Raw genomic sequence first — 17449 nt, forward strand, 5'->3', positions numbered from 1 at the left:
GATCCCATTCACATGGGGTTTTTTAAAGGGAGCTGTCTGAAAGCAACGTGTCACAATATGAGAATCTGCAATATGCACATATTTCAAGTTGTTGTAGCTTCCCTTGTTGCAAAAGAAAAAGAACGACATGTACATGGGATCGCCAGGCAAAACAACTTTATTCATGTACTTTTAACAGTGCAGTCACATACAGATTACCGTACATACTCGCGTATAAGCCAAATTTTTCTGCCTTTTTAGGCTGAAAAATGCCCCCCTCGGCTTATACCCGGGTCACCTCCTCCCCCGCACAGAGCCACAGCACTTACTTATGAGTGGCGAAGCCTCGTCCCCCTCACTAACTCACGCTTTCTTTCTTGCAGGCTCAAAGTTTAAGACGTTGTTTCAGGGAAGCTGCTGGCTTTCTTTCTTGCAAGCTCTAAGTCTACAGGGAAGCTGCCTGTCTATGGTTTTCTTAAAATAAATTCTAGATTCTGCTCTGACAGCATTGCCCTTTTAAGGAAACCATAGACAGGATGCCTTGAGCGGCAGCTTCCCTGAAACAACTTTGAGCCTGCAAGAAAGAAAGCCTGAGTTAGTGAGGGGGAGGAGGCATTCTCTGCTTCGCTTTCTCCTGCTTTCAGCCACTTTCCCTCTCCCCAGACCCGTGCACGCCACCTCACCCCTCCTTAAAAAGCCTTCCAAAGGCTTCTGGGGTGCTCCTTGCCTCCAGCTGTGGCTCCTTTGCCAGCTCAGCACCCTACCTCCTGATGGATCTTTCCCACCCTCGGCTTATATGCGAGTCAATAAAATTTCCCAATTTTTTGAGGTAAAATTGGGTGTCTCGGCTTATATGCGGGTTGGCTTATACGCGAGTATATACGGTAGCTGCTAATGGAGGAAACCTGCTTGGGAAATCTTCACCACATGGCCGGCAGGATGGAGAATCTCTGCAGCAACACAAAATGGCTGGCACAACAAAATGAAACTGACAGGCTTCAGTCAGCTAGCGGAAAGGAAGGAGGCGGGAAAAAGACCCGGTGTCCCTGGCAACACTTTTTGTGTGCAAAACAAAGCCAAAACTTTTTTAAAAAAAAGTTGCAAAAAGTTTTATTTGCACTGTGCAGGAAAGACCTCTGTCATTTTTTATTATCCTTGCCTAATATTACTGTTGCACAACAACAAGCTTGGGGCTGACTATGGAAGTTTTTATCAAGTCAAGTCGTGCATAAAGGGAAAGGGAGAAGAGAGTTTGTGAGCCTGAGGATCTTCTTGATTAATTTATGTAACAATAAATAATGGTTTGCTATTATTTGCAATTAAAATGCAATTATAGAAAAGTTTTTTTGTAAAAAAAATCTATATATAGGACTGCATTTGGGGTGATCATAAACTGTCTCTACAATTTACTTATTTAGAATTTATATCCTACTTTTTCTCCCAGTGGAAACCCATAGAAACTTAAAGCATTGTTCTCCCCCTCCCCCCTGCACTTTATTCTCTACCAATGACCTTGTGAAGTAGGTTAGGCTCAGAGAGAATGACTATCCTGTGATCACTCAAGTGAGATTCCATGGAAGAGAGGGAATTCCAACCTGTCTCCTAGATTCTGCTCTGACACTCTAACCATCTTCCATAATCAGTTGGTAGGTTTCGTAATTGAGATGAGTCTGACATTTTGTTCATTAGTTAGTAAGTAGCTTCCTTTTTAAAGAGGCATGGTGAAGAGAAAAGAGTTTGACTTTGGGGGTTGGGTCAAACTAATTTAAGAGGCTGATTTATGATCAGCCATTGCTGATCAAAATTTCCTCCAGAGAGGCAATGCGAATACTCTCTTTGAATCTAGAATTCCCTTGGCATGTTAACAGTAGTGGTGGAAAGGGGCCTCCCATTTATTTGTTCATAAAAGTGAAAGGGTCTCACTAGCAGGATGGCAAGAGCTGGTCTTTTCTTATTCGTTTTGTTTTGGTTTTTTTTTACAGCTAACAAATAGCTCAAATTTTACAGCTAACAAATAGCTCAAATTTTACAGCTAACAAATAGCTCAAAAGGGGTTAGTTGGTAATTCTGGCATTTGTGGGATGATCGCAGAACAGGTCACATGGTCAAAATAAAGACACAGTGTATGTCATTTGGTCAGCTTGCATTTATGGCACTCAGGAGCCCAATGTGGGATCCATAGCACTTATTGGCTTCATTCAGAGATTACAATAAACTTTGAGTTTAATAGACCACTATTGGTTCATAAATCCCAGTTAGTCTGCCACTTGCTTGTTCCTCATTTCCTAAATAAATCTCTGGTTGAGATTCTGAGCTTCCTTGTATTGACAAGCTGCTGGTGTATACTATCTTCATATGCATCCCACTTAATACTAGTCAGTAGTAATAAGGGGTGAAGAAACTAAGCAAGCCAAGCTTCTTCCTCATTGCTATAGAAGTCCAAGGACCATCAGTTTTCCCTTTTCCCCTTCCTTTTTATCTAGATGCTTCACTGAATTCCTAAAATTTATATCTTAATTAAAAATATATCCCCCCCCCCAACTGTGCTCTAAAGCAAAACAAAACATTTACAAGCCTTGTATCTTTTCTTTTGGACATTTTGAACCCCATTCAAAGGGTGGGGGCAAAAGGACTAATGGGAGTGGTGCACTCTTGTGCCAGTGCATTTGCTCTCCCAGGGACACTTAACCCTGGTGGAGGACCAGACGCACTGGCGACTGGCCCTCCCACAGCCCCACTGCCGCAGAACCTGGAAGTTCAGGCTATGGTGGGGCTGCACTGGCATCCTGCTTAGACACCAACATGGGAGGGGTGAGCTGGGGCATTCCTGGAGAAGGAGCTGACTTTAGTCAGCTTCCTACTGAGATTGAAGACTGGTAGCATGGCATACCAGTTAGCAGACTTACTCCTGCCTTTTGGTCATGCAACCCTATGGGCTTTTCTGCAGTGGGAAGGCCCAGGGATTTTCCCTGCTCCCTGTGCCTTCGAAAAGCCCTTTTGGAGGAGGTGGGGTGTTGTTGTATTGGTGCCGTGGCCTACCGCCTCCAGGTTTGGATGAGACTGCCCATTACTTTCCCAATCTTGTTTTCTGTCACATGATAAAAGCTTAGGATTAGCTGTCACATGATAAAAGCACAGGGCCATAGTCAGGAGACTGCATCGCAAAAAAAGGTGGTGGAGAGAAGGGGTTGAAAGTAGAGTTCTCTATGAAGGTGGAGGTTGTGGCAGTAGGGCTGCTATGAAAAATAATAATAATGTGTGTAGAGGGTTAATTTGATATCCTCAAACAGGAGGCCTCTTCTACTAGGGGTTCATAAAACCCCAGTGAACATGCAACTGCCAGGAGGAATAGAGGCTCCAAAAAAACACACCTTGAATAATCCATGAATAAATGGTAAAAGGCATGGATGTAGAAACACTCCGCTTGAAGAGGAGAGCCCCCCATGCCAGCGCTGCCCCGCCTGTTCCCTTCCACCCCGAGCAGCTCCTCCGGGGCTTGGCCTGGCTGGGGCAGCTGTCCCAGACAAAGGGATCCTGCTTGGTAGCCAGTTGGGTGAAGGAGAGCCCAGAGGGACTGCCTGGCGTGGCACAGCTGCAGACAAACCTTGCCCAGACTCGGCTGAGCCCCACCCCCCGGAGTGAGGTCTTCTGGCAGTCTCCATTTAGAGGCCAGGTGGTTGCCGACCAGTGAGGTAGCTATAGGTTTTTTCATGGGGTGGATTCAAGGGGTGTGGCCATGCCCCCACCTACTCCTGGGGGCATGGCCATGCCTCCCCAAGCCTCAGTGCTTATAAAAGCAGCTCTCTGAGGCCAGGGATGGCAGACTCCCCTGCCCTGCCCACCCTGCCCCCCCACCCGCTGGGCTCTCAGCCGGCAGCTGGCAGTCCCTTCTTCCCTCCCCTCCGGGCAGAGGCGTAGCTAGGGGAAATGGAGCCCGGTGTAGTTTTCCGCCCCCAACCCCCATCCCTGGGGTGGCTGCTGTGATGCTGGAATCCACCCCCAAACAGCATTACTTTCAGTTGTGTTTAAACTTGGGAGCCCAGATTCTCCTTTTAAATCTACCTTAAAGGGAGAATCAGGGTCCCCAGTTAACATTGAAAGTGATGCTGTTTTGGGGTGCAATTCAGGGTGCTACCCTGAAACAGCATCACTTTCAATGTTTAAACTGGGGACCTCAGATTCTCCCTTTAAATCCATGCCGAAAGGGGTGGGTTTAAAAGAAGAATCTGGGGACCAAACTTTCCGTGTATCTTTAGGAGACTCTTCTGATGATACCACCCATGTTTTGTGAAGTTTGGTTCAGTGGGTCCAAAGTTATGGACCCTCAAAGGTGTAGCCTCCATCTCCTATTAGCTCCCATTGGAAACAATGGGGGATGGGGCACCCCCTTTGGGAGTCGATAATTTTGGACCCTCTGAACCAAACCTCAGCTAACATGGATGGTATCATCAGGAGAGTCTCCCAAAAATCCCTGAAATTTTTGATGCTGCTAGCCTAAAAGCTGTGCCCCCTACAGGCAAAAAACTGAAAAAACCACTAAAAATACAAAAAACCACGAATGGGGGGGCGGAGCTTTGGAAATGTAATGGGAGAGTCTGAACCTGGGAACCCCTCCCCCAACTTACGTCCTTGCTGCCGACCCAGCTGCTCTTTGCCCCATTGGGGCCTAGGGTGAAGCCCATAGGGGAAGCAGAAAACTCAGGTTTTGCTCCGGGCCCCATTTTCCCTAGATACACCTCTGGTTGGCCACAGTGAAAAGTATTCAATAGGTTTGTTATTGAATTTTCCATGGATCTATGTGACTGTTTACAATTAACCTTATCTTGGCTGAGTGGGTCTGTATTAGAAAAGAAGTCTTAGAAACCTTGGAGAATCCCCTTTCCCTGTGTTCTTTATGAGGATGAAATTGTCAGCAAAAACAAGTGATTACTTACGTCATATGCAAAGGATGTTGTATGCAGAATCACTGAAGGTCAAGTGAAATTAGAAAGAAAATCTTCGGGCCTTTCTAAGAAAAGCATCAGTGAAAAAAAGTTGTTGACATTTTGAACCTCATAGGCCACTGTGTACAACATCATGTTGTTGATGAGCTTTAAAAAGAAACAAGCAGAGGCACCCTAATACCAGTTAGCTGCGTAATGATAATACTGCCACTTGTAAATGTATTTACTGGATTTTTGTGATAATTATGAGTTGATTACCATTCAAGGAAAATTTATTACCATAATATACTTAAAAATTTGATCCTTGTTATCAAGTTTGAACAAAACTATGTCAAACATATGGATGTCCTGTTTGTCTTATTCATGTGTCATTTTACTAGTTTTCATGTAACGATTTTCATCTGAACTATTTTAAAATATGTATGGAATTAATCATTTTGGAAGAGGAGAACTTGTGATGTTAACTTCCTGTTCGGTCAACAGGATATATGGAGAATTGCTTCCAATGAATGCAAAGTCAGTTGGTTGGTTGTCAAAACTTGATATTCATCAACCAAGCTGTCAGACAAGATAGCAAAGGAATTTGCTGTTCATGGTCATCCAAATTGCAAATATAGTTCACAGAAACATCAACATAACATGATAGTTTCATTCTTTCTGCTTAATTTCTTATGCAAGTGATATATATATATATATAGATTCACTTGGTAGTTTAAAAGAGTCTTTGGGAAATGAACTTGGGATATATTGTGTAGATCTGTAGCCATGGTATCAAGCATAGTTAATGAATTAGTGACTGGAATATTTTCAATCACTGCAAAAAGTGATTGCACTGATTTTCAGTCACTGCAAAAGAATCCATACATTGTTAGCAATAGTATTGCAAATACCAACTATATTGTTATTTGGTAGGAAGACAGTTTATTACAGTGAATCATAATGCTGTCACATGTAATTAATGCTAAAAGCTCCTTGAAATGTTCAGGAATGTGTGATCAATGGATTATTCAGATTCCCTTGGAAAGGATGAATTTAACTGGAAGCTTTTTTTAAAAAGGCACTCATTTGAAAATAAGAGTCAAAGTCTTGAGGTTATTTTATGTAATATTTTGAGCAGTACTATAATTAAATAAATTATTTTAACAGCCTCAAAAATAATGTAAATTCACCCAATAAACCCCACATTGGCTTCTGAAAATTAGTTTGCATTTGGTGGGGAAGTGCAGGCTTTTATTGCTGTTGAGAAAATAATATATTAAAGATGCATTCAAATCCCAAAGGCCACTGATAAAATGCTCCACCAGGGAATTGTTGATAGGATTAGTTAGGCAGGGGAGGGACAGGGTTTGGCAAAGGCACTTTGAGAAAACATGTGCATCATCAAAAACTATTGCTATTCTTCCAAGCAGTCTCCTTCAATTAGAACTTATTAGTCAACATAAATCTATTTAACTTTTTGGAGTGCTTTAACAGCATGCAAGTTGTAATCCCTTTTTTCTTCCAGAACAACATTCCGTTTTAAAGGTTTTACATTTCACTTCACAGATAACGGCACATAATTCTATGTAAGTTTGTCATAGGTTATTTTGTCAGGATGAGCTAATCAAGTGCTTTCTCTTTCTAATTATAGAAATAGGTCCCTTGGGTTGCAGGCTAGATTGCCAGAAATAGTGGCTGAGTGAAAATTCAACAGGCAACTGTAAGTTCAAATGTTCCTGTAGAATTGGTGGACATTGAGTGTTGGTCAGTAGTTTCATTTGTGTCTTATTTGACAGAGGGAACAAAATCAGGAACTTCATTTTCTTTGGGAAATTATTTTATTGTAGAAACATGTAGCATTTTATGTGTTTTATCATGTGGAATTGCTTCTGAAGAATAATAATTAATTTTGTGCAGTGTGGGGGGATAATCTCATTTCTTTAGTTTGGAAATATTCTCTTGCCCATGGGCTAAAACGAGGGAGGGGAGGGGGAGGGGGAGGGGGAGGGGGGAATGGAATGGAATAGCATGACATTGTCAGAACCCAGAAACTAAGTGGAGTCGGTACTTGGATGGGTGACTTTGCAGAAGCAGGCAATTGAAAACCAAAAAGGAAAGAACCTGCAATCTAAAACTGACCATCGCACTAATACTGAACTCTGCCCTAGAACTCAACGTAACACTAAGGCAAGCCTGAGCCGCTCCCCTTTCCTTAACCCTAACCATTATAATGGCGTTACAATGGCGTTACAACGACGTTACAAAAACCCAAAACCTAAAACTAACCATAGCAGTATTCTCGGACTGCGCCTTTGAACTCAACATAACACTGAGGCAAGCCTGAGCCGCTCCCCTTGCCTTAACCCTAACCCTTACAACAACGTTATAACAGTGTTACAACGGCATTGTAACGGCGTAACGGCGGCGTTACAATGGCGTTACAACGGCGTTATAATGGGATTACAATGGTGTTATGACGGTGTTACAATGGCGTTACCACGTTACAAAAACCCAAAACATAAAACCCATAGCCCTATTCTCGGACTTTGCCCTAGAACTCAACGTAACACTAAGGCAAGCCTGAGCCCCTGCCCTTGCCTAAACCCTAACCCTAACATTATTTTCATTTAATTTATTCAGTCAAAAATTGTTCCCCAAAAAAGGAAAGAACCCGCAACCCGCAACCTAAAACTGACTATCGCGCTAATATTGGACTCCGCCCTAGAACTCAACCTAACACTAAGGTAAGCCTGAGCCGCTCCCCTTTCCTTAACCCGAACCCTTATAACAGCATTGTAATGGCATTGTAACGGCGTTATAACGGCGTTACAATGTGACCATGGCATTACAACGGCGTAGTGAAGGCGTAATGGGTTTGCTGGGCGCCCGATTCGATTTTAATCTTGTATCAACCGCTGTTTTAAATGGGGAGCTAGTAAGTTAGTAATTTATTATATTGGATTTTAATTGTTTGGTTTTGACTGTATTTAGTCGATCTGTGATTTTACCTTTGTTGTACGCCGCCCAGAGCCCTTCGGGGATAGGGCGGGTTATAAAACCAAATAATAAATAAATAAATAAATAAATAAATAAATAAATAAATAACAATAATAAATAAATAAATAACGCGGCAGTAACCACAGTGTAATCGGCGGGCGTTACAATAAATGGCGTAAACTTTCACGAGTGTGTGTAATAGCAGCGGCCCGATTGTTTACAAAGGTGTTACAATGGCATTGTAAAGGCGTTACAATGGCGTTACGACAGCGTGACAGTGGCGTGACAACGTTGTTACAAAACCCCGAAACATAAAACCCATAACCCTATTCTTGGACTGTGCCCTAGAACTCAACGTAACACTAAGGCAAGCCTGAGCCCCTGCCGTTGCCTAAACCCTAACCCTAACTTATTCTTTTTTATTTAATTTATTCAGTCAAAAATTGTTCCCTCCAAAAAGGAAAGAACCAGCAACCTAAAACTGACCATCACGCTAATATTGGACTCTGCCCTAGAACTCAACAAAACACTAAGGCAAGCCTGAGCCGCTCCCCTTGTGTTAACCTTAACCCTTATAACGGCGTTACAACGGCATTACAATGGCATTGTAATGGCGTTGTAACGGCGTTGTAACAGCGTTACAGCGGCGTTACAACGGCGTTACAACGGCGTTACAACGGCGTTACAACGTTGTTACAAAAAACTGAAACATAAAACCCAAAGCCCTATTCTCGAACTGTGCCCTAGAACTCAATGTAACACTAAGGCAATCCTGTACCGCTGCCCTTGCCTTTACTCTAACCCTAACTTATTATTTTTATTTAATATATTCAGTCAAATATTGCTCCCCAAAAAAGGAAAGAACCCGAAACCTAAAACTGACCATCACGCTAATATTGGACTCCGCCCTAGAACTCAACATAACACTAAGGCAAGCCTGAGCCGCTCCTCTTGCCTTAACCCTAACCCTTATAACGGCGTTACAACGGCGTTACAATGGCGTTACAAAAACCCAAAACATAAAACTGACAATAGCCCTATTCTCGGACTGTGCCCTAGAACTCAGTGTAACACTAAGGCAATCTTGAACCGCTGCCCTTGCCTTAACCCTAACTTATTATTTTTATTTAATTTACTAGCGCGGCCCGGCCACGCGTTGCTGTGGCTTATTGTGGTGAAATCCTCTGAGGGGCACAATGCAGCCATTCAAAGTATGTCATGGTTGTTGTACCGAGCTTACTCCTGAGTAATGTGTGCCTGGTTTTCTTAACTTTAACCACAGTATTCAAGTAATCTAGGGTGCCTGACCCCTCCCTCCCATCCCTTGCATGTCGCCCCTCACTCTCTTTCCTCCCTCACTTCTCTTCCCTTGCATGCCACCCTCCCCTCCCCTCCCCCCTCCCTTTCTTTTTCCCTCCACTAAGGTGGGTGGGTCATATCAAGATGCTGGGCCCCCTGCCTCCCCTCCCTTGCATGCCACCCCTCACTCTCTCCCCTCTCTCAATTCTCTTCCCTTGCATGCCTCCCCCTCTGACCCTTTCCTCTCCCTCCCTCTCTTCCCTTGCATGCCACCCCTTCCTCTCCCTCCCTTCCCTCTCCCTCGTGTGTATGTATGTGTATGTGTTTCACTTCCACTCGAGTTACTGCCTATGTACTGTTTTCACTGCTCATATCTGGCCATCTGAGTGAACATTCTAAGCTGCACGAACATTCTAAGGGTGACAGTTACACACAGGCAGCTGCATGTCCTTCACCATGGAGTGCCAGGAAAAAGGCGTTTTACCTGGGCCAGGTGTGAAATTTCATGTATGTAAACATCTAAAAACACTCTCACCTGGCTGACTATAGTGGCTGGGAATTTCAGAGGAATTGGCCCAGCAGTTACTGAGTTATACTACCATTAACAAAAACACTGTTAGCTTTTTATATATATAGATTCAGTTATAAATTGTGCCCACAATTGTAACAAAACTTAAGCAATCTTTGGAGCATTGCCCTTTTAAGAGAATGACAGAGACACTCTGCCCGAGCGGCAGCTTCCCTGAAGCCAAGTCTTCAGAGCCAACCGGGGAAAGGAAAAGGTGAGTGACTTAGGGGAAGAATGGGCGGCGGGGGCAGGAGCCTGCTGCCCCCCCCCCCCACAGGCTTGCGCCCGGCGTCCTGGGTGGCCCTGGCTTTTCCCTGCTCCCGCCTGCTCTGCAAAAAGCAGGTGAATGCTCTGTCTGGCGTTTCCTTGCTTGCAAGCAAGGAAATGCCAGAGCAGCCAAGTGGATCCAAGGGGAGCCAAGGCTGCTGTGGGGATCCAGGAGGCGGTGGGGGGTGGGAGCGATCCGGTGGGGAGCAGGCGCCCTGGCTCTTCCCTGCTTTGCAGTTACTGCTCTAAGCTTATACACGAGTCAATAAGTTTTCCCAGTTTTTGGTCGTAAAATTAGGTGCCTCGGCTTATACATGGGTCGGCTTATACACGACTATATATGGTAAGTCCATTGTGGCCCATAGAAGCTCTTTGGCGATGGGAAGGCTGTTTGACTTTTCCAACCTTCCTATGCCGTTGGAAAGCCTCTTTGGGGGTGGCAGCCAGGTATAACATTTGCAATAGAAAGTTAAGTTTTGGCAATATACCGATTCTCATTTTAATTACAGCGATTCTTCTCATCCATAATTTTAACTTCATCTATCTTGATAAACCATCTTTTTTTCCACGCTTCTGAAAGATTGTCTTTTAATGATGTTTCATTGTGGCCTGTTATATGTATGCCCAGATATTTCACTGTTTTAGCATCAACATCACAGTAAGTGCATGAATCCTTAGTATTCTTGCTGGGTCAAAGCATTTAGAATTATTTTGGTTTCTTTTTAATAATTTTATAGCTGGAGAATGATTCATATAATTCTATCTGTTCTATCATGCGTTTAATAAATGTAGGTTCACAATAGTTAACACTGCATCATCTGCATAACATTTCTTTTTATATTGTTCATTTTTAACTTTGATACCTTTAATTTGATAATCTTGCCTGATTGCCATTGCCAATACCTCTAATACCAGATTAAATAATAGTGGAGACAAAAGGCATCCTTGTCAAGTGCCTTTTTCAATTTGAAGTTCTTCTGTTAAAAATTCATTTGTTAAAACTTTAGCTCATTGTTTAGTATATATTCTACAAATCCAGTTTGTAAAACTAGTATCCACATTTTAGATGTTCTGATGCTGTCAGCATGAAATCCCATGAGATATTATCAAAAGCTTTCTTGGTGTTCAAGGAAATAAAGGCAGTTTTGATTCTCCTTTGTTTAACATATTCAAGGACATTGATAACAAAGTGTAAGAAGAAGAATAAGAGTTAAATTTATATCTCGCCTTTCTCTCCTATAGGAGACTCAAAGGGGCTTACAAACTCCTTTCCCTTCCCCCTCTCACAGCAAACACCCTGTGAGGTAGGTGGGGCTGAGAGAGCTCCAAAAAACTGTGACTAGCCCAAGGTCATCCAGCTGGCGTGTGTTGGGATTGTACAGGCTAATCTGAATTTCCCAGATAAGTCTCCACAGCTCAGGCGGCAGAGCGGGGAATCAATCCTGGTTCCTCCAGATTAGAGTACACCTGCTCTTAACCACTATGCCTCTGCTGCTCTCTGTATGTACATTGTCCTTCATCTTGCATTGTCCTTTGTATATATTTTGGGAATAAATCCAGTTTGATCCACATGAATTAATTTAGTACATTTCCTAAATCTGTCATTATTGATGTGAAAAGTTTGTAATCTACATTCAATAAAGAAATAGGTCAAAAAGGTTGTATTAATTCTGGATCATTGCCTTCTTTATGAACCAGTGTTATATGTGCATCGTGCCAAGAAAATAGTAGGTTATCGGAGGAATCAATAGAATTAATCACTTCAAGTACTATTAAACTTATTTTCTCTTCCAAACTTTTGTAATACTCTGTGATTAAGCCATCTGGTCTGGGGGCTTTACCTTTATTACATTCCTTAATTGCCTGTGACAATTCTTGCATCAATATATTCTGAGTTAATATTTCTGACTATTAAAATATTTATTTTTCACTTAGTGGAAAGGTTTATTTGAAAAAAACGTGTTGTAGCATTTGCCTTGTTTTACAGATGAATGTGTTGTGATTCAACTTGGCAAAGAAAAACTATTTTCAAAAGTGTAGGAGGCGAAAGGTGAAAAGTGTCATCAACAGACCATTGCATTATCTTTCTTGGGGACCAATGAAATGAAATCCTACTGGGAGATTTTTTAAACACGTTTTTGTGGGGTTTCCCCAGTATTTCCACCAAACATGTCTTTTGTAACCTAAGAAGAGCCTTTGGGTGTTTTGAGTGAAGTTTGAGCCTGTTCTCTTGTGCTTGCAAGCATTGCTAGGTTTCTCAAAACATCCTCTGTTCCTCTGTGCTTACCAGAGTGAAGAGGAAGTGGGAAACTACATATTAAACAAATTGTGTTCCAGCAGTAATGGATTTTTTCCCTTTTGTGTGGGACTTTTAACTGCATTTGTGTGACTGAAAGGTTGCAGCTGAATCTGGTATTATAACTGCACATTTGAACTGATTTAATTGCAGGGTATAACCACATTATTATCCTTGAAAGGTCCCAATGATACCCTGACTTCTTTAAAACACAGAAGAATCTCTTCGTTGTAATGGCCATTAAGTCTCTGGCAGTATGATGATAAGATTGCAGGGTTTAATTTCTCCCCCTTCCTTTTTTTTTTTTTTAAAGAAAGCAATGAAGGAAGAAAGAAAAACTTTTGCATGTAGGACCTCCTAAATCAGGCAATGATATATGTTGGAAAATAGGAACTTAAATGGTTTGCACTCTTCTTTTACATATGTTGCTTAACAGTCCAATTCCTGTAGGAGTGATTCTCAAAGCATGTGTTGGGGAACACTGGAGTGCTGTCAGAATTGGTACAATCAGCTAAATAACTAAAAGGTCCCAGTAGCTGCCTGCTGTTCCTCTGCATGATTCATTGCCTTTGTCTGGCTTCTCTGCAATCAGCTTTTACTGAGGGGGTGGGGGTGGGGCAGGTAGATTTTGTCCTGTTTCTTCTGCTGTGGTCTGAATCACAGGATTGTTGTATCAACTATCAAGGATTGTTCTATCAACTACTATCAGCCATACTGGCTGATCAGAACCTTTGTGTTCAGAAGCAGTGTACCCCTGAATGCCAGTTGCTGGAATTGGGGAAACAATGAAAAAGAGCTGTTACTTTTGGGCCACGTTTGTGAACCTCTTCAAGGCATCCAGTTGGCAACTGTAAGAGTGTCAAACGTGTGGCCCAGCGGCTTGTCCTGGCCCCTTGAGACAGCTTATCAGGTCTGGCAAGCTTGTTGCTGGCTCACCAGTGTAAGTAGCTCCCTCCCTCCCTCCCTGTGATGATCTTGACTGATGAACCTGCTGCAAGGTTGCCAGCTTAGGTGGCCACCCCCCTGCCCTGCTGAGGAAGCCATCCCACCCTTCATATAGGCTTGCCAATTGAGGCAGGCATCCCCCTCCCCCATTCCAACCACTTCTTCCAGTGCTGTTCTGACTGGCAAGGACACTGTAGGCTCAACAGCTGTGCCCCCCTTCCCCCGCCATGCTGATCTGGTGAGCCTCCTGAGGTTCACTAGCCAAGGCAACCCCCCTCCTGGCCTGGCCCAACCAAGTCACATTTAAATCATATCCAGTCCTAGTTTGACACCCATGGACTACATGAATCATTATGGCAAATCAGCATGCAGTCTTCTTCAGCTTCCTAAAGCAGATAACTCTGAATACTATTTGAGTTTCACATCAGTGCTTAATTTCTGAAGAGAGATCAAGTGTGGTATAGTGGTTAGAGTGTGGAGCTAGGATTGGGAGAGCCAGGTTCAAATCCCCAATATAAGCTCACTATGTCCTTTGAAGCCATTCTCACACACTCAGCATAACTTCCCTCACAGGGCTATTGTGAGGAAAAAATGGAATATGGGAGAATGTTATAAGATGGTTTGAGTCTCCAGTGGGGAGAAGGGTAGTGTATGTAAAAAGTATAGTGGATCCTTGGTTTTCGGTGACATCGATTTTCACCATTTTCGGTTTTCGCCCATTGTTGCCAGCCGTTTTTTACCTTGGATTTCGTCAGTCGCCTCGGACTTTGTCAGCTTGCCGACAAAATCTGAGGCGACTTCTGCATAAATTCGCTGCGCTGTTTGTGTTGCACCTACGCAGACAGCGTAGCCTCGGTTTTCGTCAGTTTCGGTTTTCACTGATAGTCACCGGACGGATTACCAGCGAAAACTGAGGTTGTACTGTATATAAGCTTGCCAGGGACATTTGGTTGAGGCTCAGTCCGGAACATATTCAAGTCCTCAGTTCCCTATTCCTTCTCAAGAGCATTCATTGTGTAAAGGAAGAAATCTGAAGGTCCTTTAAATATATATATAAAAAGATTTATTGTTACCCATTCCGAGCATCAGAGTAAGGGAATGCAATTATATTAAATGTTAATTACAGGTATTCGTAGACTGGAGAACAATACAGTACTTTGATTTTCAAAGCAGTTTGTATACATTCTCTCAGAAGGAGTACAAAGGGTCATCCTTTTATTGAATGGGTCATCTTTTTATTGAAAGCTTATATATATATAAGCTCCTTGAAAGTATGTTTGTCTGACTGTGGCTGCAAAGTTAGTAGTGAGAACAGTAGTTGGTTGTCAGAAAGGCCCTGCACGGCAAATTTCCTAATTTAGCACTGATTCAGTACTGTATTTCATTGAAAGGAAGACATCCCACCCCAAACAAATTTACATATGAAACACTGTGTACAACTTTTGTATGTAACTTGTATTTGAATTTAAGACAACATCCTCTTTTTTAAATAACATGACCTGGGAAAGCCTGGCCTTGAATTTGAGTAAATACTATGTATAAATCAACTAATGGTTACAGGCCTGTCGATAAACCCTTCCTTGAATGTCTGCTGTTTCTTCTTGTGTTTTTTTTGAAGTCTTAGACATGAACCCTTAGGCAAGTCACTTTCCCCATAGGCCCTTATTTTCAATAAAAGGATGACCCTTTGTACTCCTTCTGAGAGAATGTATACAAACCGCTTTGAAAATCAAAGTACTGTATTGTTCTCCAGTCTATCCAGACATTTTCTTTTTAGTGAATACCTGTAATTAACAGTTAATATAATTGCATTCCCATACTCTGATGCTCAGAATGGGTAACAAATCTTAAAAAATTATCCATGGTTGAACTAAATGGAGTGATTCTTTTTTGGCTGCTTCTGAGTCACTGAGAAAATTCAGTGTGGCATTCCTGTTCATTTTCCAGTGATGATGAATTCTGAGATTTGAAAACTCTATTATGAAATTCCCATGTGAATGATTAGATCTGAGTCCAGTAGCCCTTAGAAACCAACAAAAATGTCAGGGTATAAGCTTTTGAGAGTCCAGGCTCCCTCTGTCAGATACAGTAGAAATGTAGATCTGAGTTCTTTTATCTTAGTCAGAAAGTGGTAGAGGTGCTGTAAAAACTGCTTGTAAAGGATGCTAAGGTACAATGTATACTGTAATCAGCTTGATTAGAGCAGAAGGAAAATGCTGCCCCCTCCCCAAAAAACTAGCACCTGTGTGTTGTGTGATCAGTGTCCCCAAGTCTCTTTCAACTGATGGCAACTAAGGATGGTAAATGTAAATGTTTGGTAAATGTAAACCAGAAACATCCTCCATAACTTTGTCAGTATTTTTTTTTTGGGGGGGGGGGGGCATGTTCACTTGAAAAATGGCAGCAATGAAAGGGAGCTAAAATCAGACCATGAAACTGCCAATTTGGGGGGCATTTGGGGGCCTGTTTGATCAGCCTTAAAAAAAGAAAGAAAACCCTTCTCCTTCCCTCTCTTACTTACATGTCTTACTTACCTACTTTCCTTACTTACCACATGGACTTCAGAGGTGGAGCTCGCAGTTTAACACTGGACCTGTACAAGCTGATTAACCTGGGCCTGACTGGGTCCAGTTTACACTCCTGGTTCTGTCCCCAAAGGTCACATGCATTTCAGAGGCAGAGCTTAAAGCTGAACTCAGCCTGACCAAGCCCATAGTTGAATGCTTCGCTAAGCCTGGCCAGGCCCAGAGTTTAACTCTGTTCCTGCCTCTGTACACCCTGTGGGCCTTTGAGGCAGCAGGTGAGTTCAATATTGTGATTTTGTAGTCCAGCAGGCAGATTTAGTATTCTGACTTTCTAAATGAATTTTCATTTAACCGTCTCTTATTGTAATCCCCCTTGTAGCTATTCTGTGTGAGGACTCACCTCAGACAACATTGGAATGACTTAGAAGATTAAAATGCTGACCCACTGGGTTTTGAATGATGTGGGTTTTTTATGTTGGATTTATTCCATTTGTTCTTTTGTCTTCATCTAATGTAAAGTGAAAGGACATTTCTTACATTTGAAAACATATATAACGCTAGAAGATGAACAAGTGGATGAGCCTGAGATGGTACGGAAGTTAGGCCAGGTGAATGGGTTGTCAAGGTGAATATGAGGACAGAGTTGGTTTCTTGGTTTGTTGCAGTCTAGAAAGGATGTTGTGGATGAGAAGTTGTTTAAGATTAGGATACTTTCTGTGAGCAAGAAAAGTTCCATCCCCCCCACCCCCCATGTCTGTGAAAGATGAGTAGCATTGTCCAGTATATGTAGTAGGTTGTTAATGATACCTTGAATTGGTTTATGCTGAGAGCTCTATGTGACCACCAATAGTGCTCTGTTGTTTCATTTGTTGGAGGTTATCATTTTTTATCATCCTGGCTTCATTGATCTTTTTCATTACTATATCAGATGGATATTATAATTCCAGGAATGTCTGTGGTAAATCCTGCTGGTAAGAATCTCTTGTATCTGAGACTTATGGATGACATTTTTATCATTTCGACACATGGGAAAGAAGCACTGGATTAATTTCACAAGGCCTACAGCCACTTTCACCCCACTATAACCTGACAGTGAACAAATCCACTTAAGAAAATACACTTTCTAGACAGCCCTGTACAAATACATAGTGGAAGCATAAAAACTATCTTATACTGGACCAAACTGATCACCAAACGTATCTACATGCCTCCACACGTACTTATACCTTGTCTACAGCCAAGTTGTATACTACAACCACATCTGTTCTGATCCCTCAGACAGATATTCTTAACTGCAAGATCTACAACAGACATTGTACTTGATATATCTTGTTTTAAAAGGTACTTTTCTGTGTACTTATAGTTACTTCTTGTTCTGTTGCAACCAGTGTTAAGTCTTTGTGAAAATTCAGTTTTTGCAAGGATAGTTTACTGTCTGACCTGTGAGGCCTAGTTCTGTATGCACAAGCACTGGTGTGAGAGCCAGCATGACATAGTAGCTAGACTGTTAGACTGGGATCTGTAAGACCCAGATTTTCCACTGCCTGGAAGCTTGCCAGGTGACCTTGTGCCAGTCTATCCTTTTAACTTAGAGTTGTTGTGCAGATAAAATAGATAGGGAGAATTTTGTAAGCTATGTTTGGTTCCCATC

The 17449-nt window shown here is 42.3% G+C and overlaps 1 protein-coding gene across 3 annotated transcripts in view; it reads left to right on the forward strand.

Moving 5' to 3' along the window:
* The window catches only part of PLXNB2 (plexin B2), a 399620-nt gene that overhangs the window by 127845 nt on the left and 254326 nt on the right, over positions 1-17449 (forward strand). The window contains exon 3 of one of the 3 annotated variants that reach the window (XM_048499274.1): positions 6553-6621. The exons of the other annotated variants lie outside the window; for them this stretch is intronic. The gene's annotated coding sequence lies outside the window, so the exon portion shown is untranslated. The remainder of the gene's footprint in view (positions 1-6552; positions 6622-17449) is intronic. 3 annotated transcript variants of the gene reach the window in all.

This window comes from Sphaerodactylus townsendi, linkage group LG06 (assembly GCF_021028975.2).
Source record: "Sphaerodactylus townsendi isolate TG3544 linkage group LG06, MPM_Stown_v2.3, whole genome shotgun sequence".
Taxonomy (NCBI): domain Eukaryota; kingdom Metazoa; phylum Chordata; class Lepidosauria; order Squamata; family Sphaerodactylidae; genus Sphaerodactylus; species Sphaerodactylus townsendi.